Here is a 7,794-nt window from a genome sequence, read left to right on the forward strand (position 1 = left end):
AAACTTTTAAGGCTTAGAATTAAAATTTAAAATTTAAAATTTGAAAGTAAGTGGCTACAAAAAATTATTTAATAAGACAAATAGGCAATATACATGGATCAAACTCTGAAGGCTTTCGTTTTATATTTTTATTGAATAATAAATAATACTTCAAATTAATTTGCAAGTTCTATTTTGATTTTTTTATTTTTGAACTTGCAAATTAAAAGTTTACAATAATTATAAAAATTAAGAAAGAGTACATCACATGCTTTGCATCATTTTTGTAAGTTCATCTATGTCAACATGAGGTTCTTGATTTCCGACATCGCTTGAATCGGAACCATAAACTATTATATCTCCATTTTTTTGGTCCTCCGCTTCATCTATCTCTTCACGCCCTTGATTTCGCCGTTCTGATCTTATCTAATATCTGAAGCACACTAGAATTTTCAAAGCGTTGCTGCCCAATGAATGACAGGTATCTCCTAGTTGCTGCCTTGCTTGGCTAAATGCGCTCTCTGATGCGACTGTTGAAATTGGCACATTTAGCACGTCTCGAGCCATGGCCGAAAGAACAGGAAATTGATTTGAGTTGCTCCTCCACCAAACCAGCGGTAAAAATTCCTTTGTGCGGGGCTCTGGTGACTTTTGCAAAGAGAATTGGAGTTCATCAATGTTCTTGCTACTGGTTTGTTGATGCTCTCCTAGTGTAGACCAAATTAAATAATCTTCAACACCATCGTTATCCTCCAAAGTACCGGATGCATATGTTGAAACTGAATTTGAAGGAATATTTACATCTACAGCAGCAGAAGCATCAACAATGTTAGCATAATAATTATATAAAGTTTTGTAAATGATTGTGTAGATTAGAAATACAAGTTTCAATATCAGGGGTTTCAGTTGGTCCAATATCCATATAAACATATAAAGCAGTGATTAATTGGCGATAAATGGCCATTTTGATAGAAGGGTTTGAAATAGCACCAATTAGGTAAATAGGGGGGATTGGGTAGAAATATTTTTAAAATTTATCTAACATAGATTCAACAACAAAAGTATATCCTTCTTTCTTCTTCAAATTATGGAGTAAAAGAGAAATTTCACCAATATGAACTAAACCATTTGCAATAGTAGGATAATAAGCTCCAGAAAATTCAAGTGTAGCCATTCAGGCATGAGTCTTGGTTTTAGTCCATATTGTACACATTTTTCCTTAAATACATTTAACCTATCACTTCTATTATTCCTTGAATTACACCAACGGCTCTTCTAATTAAAGTGATCTCATTTCTAAATAATTCAAGGTCACTATTAACAATTAAATTATAAATATGACATGCACACCTCACATGAAATATTTCAGGAAGTGGTGGGTGTAGATACAATTTTAATAGTGTAATAGCAGAATTGTTGTTAGAAGCATTCTCAAATGACATACACAAAACTTTTTCTGAAATATTATAAAATATAGCAACTTCATGGATAGTATTACTTATAAATGCACCAGCGTGACTTTAATCTTCATCATATTTAAAAGCAATAATAAGTTTTTGCATACAAAAATTATCATCTATCCAATGGCATGTAACAGTCAAATAATCATTTCCATTAACAGCACGACCAATATCAGAAGTAAGATAAACTCTACAAGAAAGACTAGCGAACAAATAACGGATATATGTTTGATATTGTTCAAAAAGCCTAAAGATATCAACTTTATAAGTACTTTTGGGAATACTTTTAAACAACGAGTTATAAATTCTTTGAATATAAGTAACAAGATATGGTGAAGCAGCAAAACTATAAGGTAAACAATCTAAAACAATTATTTTAGTTAATTTTTCCTGTTCTTTCACTATATCGTATTTACCCATTAAACCATCAGTACCCGAGTTAAGTTTTTGCTAGACACCTTCTTCATTAGCACCCCATGCAATAGGCTGGTTATCTACCACGTGCCAACGAAGTTGACATGTTCCCCCTTGCTTACCTCCGGTCTCATGTTTATAAACTTCCTTACAAATTTGACATTAAATATTACATATTTTTATCTTCTTTTAGTTTTCAAAAAAAATTCCAACATTTACTTCTTAATCTTCGATTCTTCTTAATAGGAAGAGAGGCCTACTTGTATTACCACGACCTCCACCCCTAGTATTTTGACTAGTAGTACCATGTGTAGGTGATGGTGTTTTACGATTATCAAGTAATTGAATATCATCTAAATTATCATCTATACCATAATTTTCTTGAAGTCGCTCATAATCTACATTTAAATTTGTAGGTGAACTTTCAGAAATATGTGTAAAGCTACTAGAAGAACCAGCACCACCTCTTGATTTTTTAGACGTTTTACTCTTACTACTACCATCCATACTAGTACACGCTTTATTGGCTGCTCTAAATATATCCATTATGTAAACTAATTTAAGAAATTAAATTAATAATTCTAAATAATAAAATAAAAATATACACCAAAGAAGAAAAACAGATGAAACGAGTGTACCGGGATTCTGGATGCCGCACTAAATTTGATATCAACCTTCCGTTGATAGACTAATACTTGATATTTGATGATATTGAATTATTGATACCACACTTCACTTGAATACTTGATATTTGATAATTATAATTTTGTAGTGACTAAAGTAAATATTTGATGAAATTTAAAATAATAAGTAATTGAGAATTTAAGAGTAATAAAAAATATTATCAAGAGAGAATTAGAGTAGTAAGAGAGTAAATTGTGAGAAAAATAAAGAAGAAGGGGGGCTATTTATAGTTTTTAAAAGGTTAAAATTATAATTTATCAATTATTAGGGGTAAAGGGCTATTTTCTTAAGGGCTAGGCCGAAATGGCCATTTTGCAAAAAATGGTTGTTGCCCAACGGTCATTTTTGAATTTGACCGTTGGCAACGGTCCAGAAATTAAAAAAAATAAATTATAACGGTAACCGGGATGTAGCTCGGTAAAAATCCGGTAACGGATAACTAGGCTAATCGGGTTCTAGTTACCAAAATTTGTTCATTACCCCCCGACTCCCCGCCCAACCCTTCCTAACCCGTACCCACCCCCTAGCGTACTGGGCTGACCCGGGCTGAATCGGGCTGTGATTGGGCTGGGCCGGCCCGATTAACAGGCTTAGTGTGTATTTCTGATATATTTTGTTGTTTATTGTGTCACTTTGGTATTTATTTTGTATGCATGTGCTTTTAACATGTGGCTCCGAAATGGTAATTAGTGTTTAATGCATTTTGACTTTTGTTTTATTGTTTTGGGGACCTTTATGTTAAACAGTTATTTCATAAGTGGGAAGATATGTTATTTGTTCCATTGTGCATGTTGTTTGTCAACAAGCATTTGATTGATGTCGGGAGTGTGTGTGAAAATATAGTTCATTTCAGTTTTTTTAATCTGCACAGTTCATTAATGTGGTCCCTTGTTGGTTTAATGTTTCTGAAATAGTTGTATGTATCTTTATGGAGGGGGTCCCTTGTTGGTTTATTTATTCTCAATTGATGATGTATCTATGTGGAGGGTGTCCCTTGTTGGTTTTGGTTATTCTTGTGGTCCCTATTTCCAGTTATTTTATTTCTTAATTTGCTTTCTTCTTTTTAATATTATCTAGATTATTAATATTGTTTACTTAATTATTTTTAGGTTATTAAAATGGTTAATATTGACTTGAGGTTCAATCATGATGGTGAGTGGATCAAGGAACCACATTTCCTCTACAACAAGAAACTAGTTCATTTTTGGAAAGGGTATGATCCTGATTTACTATCCTTTAATGATATAATTGATGAGTTTATTTCTGGGTTAGGTTTTATAGGTGTTCAACAATTGATAATAATTGGTCCTTCTGGAACTTATTATGAAATAATAGGGGATGATAGTATTAGGAAGTTAATGTCTCTTGTATCTGATGAATATTGTACAATTGATATATTTGTTATGGATTAATGTGAGGTAGCTGTAGATGTTCCAAATATATCCCACAATGTTGAATCTTTTTTATCTACAGTTATTAAAACTGGAACATATTGTAGTGAGGGTAAGAGTGAGTCTGAACATGTGCATGGTTCTAAAGAGTATGACTCTGAAGAATTAGAGTCAATTGTTGCACAAAAGAAAAAAGAATTGTCTGAAGGTCTGAATAACTTCAAAGAGTTAGTTAAAGGGATGGCTTTCAAAGATATACCAGAAGAAAGAAAACAAATTTAACTTTATTCACTAGCTACCAAGAAAGAGTTAAGGGTAGATAAAAGTGATAAAAAAGATTGAGGTATGAATGTGTTGATAAGGGGTGCCCATTTGTATGTCATATATCTGGGGATGGGAAAAATCATGGGGTTAGAATTAAAACCTTAAGGCCTCATAAAGATTGTGAGCCGACATTTGATAATAGTATGGTAGACTACATCACCATAGCTCATTATTTCAAGAGAAAGTTACAAGATAATCCAAAAATGAAGGCTAAGGAAATGAGAGCTAAAATGAAAAGTTTTAACTTAAATACCAGCGAAGCAAAGTGTAAGATAGCTAAAAGGGTGGTCCTTGAAATATTAGAAGGGAGCTTTAATGATGGTTACAACAAACTGGAAGCTTATGCCAATGAATTGAAGGAATCCAATCTAGGCTCTGATGTTGTGATTAATCTGTCTAAAGAGGCACTTTCACAGGGTAAAAAAAATTCTTAGGATGTACATCTGCTGCAATGCACTGAAGTTGGGTTTTAAGAAGGCTTAAAGACACTTTATTGGGTTAGATGGTACTTTTCTCAAAGGAAAAGCTAAGGGACAATTGTTAGTTGTTGTTGGTCAGGACAATATGAACTACTTCTACCCTTTAGCTTGGACAATTGTGGATAAGAAAACTAAGAGGACTTGGAAATAGTTCCTTTAGCTTCTTAAACATTCATTGGAACTCCAAAGTGGGGAAGGAATAACCTTCATGTCAGCCATGCAGAAGGTATGAGATTTCAATTGTATATTTGCTTTTTATCTTTGCTAATTTTATCATTGAATTCTTTAATATTTCAATTATTTGTCTGTTATATGTAGGGATTGATTGATGCTATAAAGATTGTCCTTCCTGAAGCACATCATTGGTTTTGTGTAAGACACATTGAGTCAAAATGGTGCTGAAGATGGGGTAAAGGTAAACTAAAGAAGTTGTTATGGTGGTGTGCATGGTCAACTTATGAAGAGGAGTTCAAAGACCAACTGAAAGACTTAGGCAATTTAGATGCAGTTGTGCAAAGGATCTGTTGGATTATTCTCCCCAAACGAGGTGCAGAACTTACCTTGACACAGTATGCAAGAATCAAGCAGTTGACAACATTCTAACCGAAACTTTCAATTATTGTATACTAAAAGCAAGGCACAAGCGCATCATTGGGATGTTGGAGACTATTAGGGTCAAAGTAATGAATTTGTTGAGAGAACACGAGGAGTCAGTTGTGAAATGGACTGGTGAATTCAGTCCTCGGTCAATGAAGTTGTATAATGAGTAACTGAAGATAGCACATATCAGTTGTAAGGTTAAGAGCAGTGAAAACCATGGATATAGGATATTAGAGGGATCTGACAAACACATTATAAATCTAGTGATGAAGAGGTGCACTTATAGGTCATGGTACCTTGTTGAGATCCCATGCCCACATGCAATTAAGGCCTTTCAATACAAGAAGATTGATCCTTTTACTGAAATGCATTGGTATCATAACAAAGAGACATTTCTGCTAACATTCAAGCATAAGTTGCAACCTGTGAAGGGAGAAAATTCTGGAAAATAGACCCTTCTCAAGCAATGGCACCACCGGAAATGGTCAAACTTGTTGGTAGGCCTAAGGTGGAGAAAAGTAGACAAAAAGATGAGGCTATTAAAAGGAAAGGGGAATGGTCTGCTGCAGGGAAGGGTAGAGTAATGGCATATGGCAATTTTGGACAGCCAAATCATAACATTAGGTGTCACGACCCAAAATTTCCACCGTCGGGACCATGATGACGCCTAACATTTCACTTGCTAGGCAAGCCAATGTTAGAAAAACATTAAACCAAATCCTTATTTCCATTTAGTAAATAACAATAACTAGCTAAGATGAAATATAATAAGTGCGAAATAATATAAAATTACCTTAATTACTACCACCCGGATCTGGAGTCACAATTCACGAGCATTCTAGAATTCACTACAAGCAATAGTCTGAGAGAAATACAACTGTTTGAATGAAAAGAACAGTAAAACATAAAATATAGACGGGAACTTCAAGGTTTGTGAATGCCGACAGATCTACCTTGAGTTTCTGGATAGCGGGTCCAACAACAAAAATCTCGATCAACCCGAACCGGTACCAAAATCTGCACAGAAAGTGCAGAGTGCAATATCAGTACAACCGACCCCATGTACTGGTAAGTGTCGAGCCTAACCTCGACGAAGTAGTGACGTGGCTAAGGCAAGGCACATACAAATCAACTTGTGCAGTTTAACAATGTATATACAAATAACAGTAATGAAGAATTAAACAGGAGATATCGGGATGGGGAAACATGCTGGTGGAAATACGAGATAAAGAACTACAGCAGAATGATAACTGAAACAACCAATATATTATGAATCAACAGGAACACGGATACAGTAAAGGAAAAATACACGGCATCACCCTTCGTGCTTTTACTCTCAATCTCACCATAAAATCAATAGAAACGGCACGACATCACCCTTCGTGCATTAACTTTCATATCATGGCACGACATCACCCTTCGTGCATTAACACTCACAATATGGCATGCCATCACCCTTCATGCTTTTACACTCACAATATGGCACGACATCACCCTTCATGCATTAACACTCACATTATGGCATAACATCACCCTTCGTGCATTAACACTCTCCCTTACCATAATGCAATGCATAAATAACAACAGGGAGATAGAATAACAAGTACAAGCCTTACTTCAACATTTGGTTCCACAATATCAATCTCAACTTTGAAATAAATTTTCAATTTTCACCAAAAAATCCGTAAACATGATAGGAACGATCAATTTAACAACGCTAATATAAACACGTAGCAATTAGGCATAGGAAAGAGACAATATAAGAAAAAATAGGAGAAAACACGGAAAACATGTAAGTTGGCAGCACATAAGTACTCGTCACCTCACACATGCGCCGCTCACATAAATTTCACATAACAAATAGTTTGGGGTGCCTAATTCCCTCAAGTCAAAGTTAGACATAATACTTACCTTGCTCCGAAGGCCACTTAATACTCAATCACATCTTTTCCTCTAGAATTCACCTCCAAACCACTTATATCTATTCAAAAGCGACTCAATAATATCAAATATTGCTAAATGAATTAATTACATTGCATAAATTTAGATTTCCCAAATTTTCCTCCAAAAAGTTAAAAATCGACCCCGGACCCGCTTGGTCAAAACCTGAGGTCCGGACCAAAATTCATTTACCCATTCACCCCCGAACCCGAATATATAATTGGTTTTGGAATCCGACCTCAAATTGAGGTCTAAATCCCTAAATTTTCGAAATCCCTAGTTTCTACCCTAACCCCTAATTCTACCATGAAAACTCTAGATTTTAGGTTGATAATTCATAAAAAGGTAATGGGTAATTGAAAGAAAATGGTTTAGAATCACTTGCCAACACTTTGGGAAAGAAAATAACTCTTGAAAATCGCCTCTAGTCCGTTTGATTTTGAGAAAATAAAATAAATGGCCAATTCCCGTTTTTTGATTCTGTTAAGTGTTGGGCGACAGTGTGCATCGTGTTCGCGAGGC

Source organism: Nicotiana tomentosiformis, chromosome 2 (assembly GCF_000390325.3).
Source record: "Nicotiana tomentosiformis chromosome 2, ASM39032v3, whole genome shotgun sequence".
Classification (NCBI taxonomy): Eukaryota; Viridiplantae; Streptophyta; class Magnoliopsida; order Solanales; family Solanaceae; genus Nicotiana; species Nicotiana tomentosiformis.